Raw genomic sequence first — 2411 nt, 5'->3', positions numbered from 1 at the left:
GCTAGAATTTCACTTATTATCCTTATCTTTCCTATTTTTGCTTTTTCGTCCATTGTCAAATGAGGGAATTGAATCTCCTTTTATACATTCCCAAGAGAACTAATTTTTATCCATCGAATATCGACAAAGAGATATTTTAATCCCCGAAGAGAAGATTAAGAAAAAGGGGCCAGATGGACCCATCTTAGGGCCACGTTAAGAGGGGGGGTAGGGGCGCAATGCCCCTATCCTGCGCTATTTTGGGGCCAGAATAGGGTCTTGAGGCAGCATAAGGGCCACAATAGGAGGAGTCTCATAATGAAAGTGCAGAAAGGGGTCTCAGTTGAGTAGAGAGATGCAGTCGCATAAGTGAGGGCCTAAAATATGGTCGAAATTGCAGGGGTCACAATTTTAGGACACTACAATAACTATCATGGTATATATGAGGCATGAGGAAATAATGACATCCCTATGCACAAAAGACCATGGTAGGACTTCAAGGGTACATGCAAAGGGGAACCACCATTATCATACTGACATATTCATAATTATAGTAAGACCTATGGAGTCATCCATAAGAAAACCAACAAACACACCATATAGCACAAATCAGGCCCCATTGTAGCCCATTGAAGACACACTAATATTTAAAGAGATCTAGGTGGCCTAGAGTAGGGATGGTCATATGACAACAAATGAAATCAAAACAAGAGATTAGTCATGTAAATGATGCTTTTGACCAACAAACATTTCTTGCCAAAAGATAGGATGATGATTGGATAAAACTTCTAAGCATGGGAAAGATACATCCCGATGGGCATGGTGATGATGATAAGATGAATGTTGAATAATTTTTATGTCAATTGTTGAGAAATACAAGAAAGGATATCTCAACCTTGATGTTTGAACTACATTGTTGACAATTATTTTGATTATGTGCAAGTAATATAAGCTTAGTTTGGTGGGAACCTCAATGTGATGGGATTAAAGCTCAGTGTATTGGTTAGATCCTTATTCATGATTTGGAATAAATCCTCATCTTAGACAAGAATGAAATATGGAGGCAGTGCAGGAAAGGTTGCAATGGAGTTTCTATGGGAGGGAAAGAAGGAACTCCTGCACAAAGGAGAAGTTCTCTATAAAATGAATGTTATTAAGTAGATAAATATTTGTTACTCTAATAATGAAGTGGGAAGAAATAACTACTATACAAAAGATGGGATGACAGATGGGTGAAGGGGGGGGAATGGATATGCAATAGATGGTGGATCCAATTAGCTACAAATGGTGCTTGTAAACAATTTTTCAACATGGTACTTTCCCATAGCACTACAAAATGGTTTTCACTAATGGAAAAACTTTTTTTCCTTACTATTTTTGTTATTTTTTCCATTTTGTCATTTTTTTGGATTTTGAATTTTTTTTATTTTTTTATTTTTTTTGAAATTATTGAAAATTGGGATACCCCAAGGGTTAAGCATAGAACCACTTACGATGGATGATATTTAGGGGTTCATTTAAGGGTTCTCCTTTAGTTGTCATGAGCTGATAGGCCCTAGACCCATACTTGGCAGTGAAAATATAAGGACCTAACAAATTAGGCTCAAACTTTACTTTCTTTTCATGGTCTTGAAGATTCCTTTGATTTTCTTTGAGCATGAGATCACCAACTTCAAATTCATAGTTTTTAACTTTCTTGTCGTATTGAAGATTGAGGTGATTATAATATATACAAAGATGATTCGAAGCATTGAGGAACCTCTCATCTAGTTGATGAATAATGATGAATAGTAGATACCCCAACCGGTACTGAGAGGGGGAGGGGTGAATTGGTACAGATAAAAACTCTCACAACAACTTATCTAGCTAAAGCAAAACCAATTGGTTATCTCCATTACTAAACTTAACTATGGTAATATAGGTTAAACATAGTAAGACATCAGATACCATAAACATATGTGTGTGGTATACTAGAAATACCATAACCTATTAGCCATATACTTCATAAACATCTCATAAACAATGCATAACACATAACACGTGCAGTATTTTCATGTGGAAATCCAAATGGGAAAAACCATGGTGGGGATGAATACCCACAAGCTTGTTTTGAACTCTTTTGAAGCTTGCCCTATTAGGAGCCTAGTCCGGTTAAAGACTTTACAATAAGGTTCTTCTAGGAATCAAAACCTGTTAGAGATCACCCGTTAAGGGATGGCTATATACCTTGTTAAAGGTTGAAACCTTGTTAAAGATTACCTCACTAGAGGATTTGAAGAACTCAATGATCTTGAGTCACCTGGTTACAGATTTTACAATAAGCCTATTAAAGCTAGCCAGTAAAGGGATTTCCAACTATTGAAATGATTAGAAGACAACAGGTAAAACTTTGATATGATAATAGGACTACATGCCAAGGCAGATCCTTTTCA

The sequence above is a fragment of the Cryptomeria japonica genome, chromosome 4 (genome assembly GCF_030272615.1).
Source record: "Cryptomeria japonica chromosome 4, Sugi_1.0, whole genome shotgun sequence".
Taxonomy (NCBI): domain Eukaryota; kingdom Viridiplantae; phylum Streptophyta; class Pinopsida; order Cupressales; family Cupressaceae; genus Cryptomeria; species Cryptomeria japonica.
The sequence above is the reverse complement of the archived record's forward strand: the minus strand, read 5'-3'. Positions refer to the sequence as shown.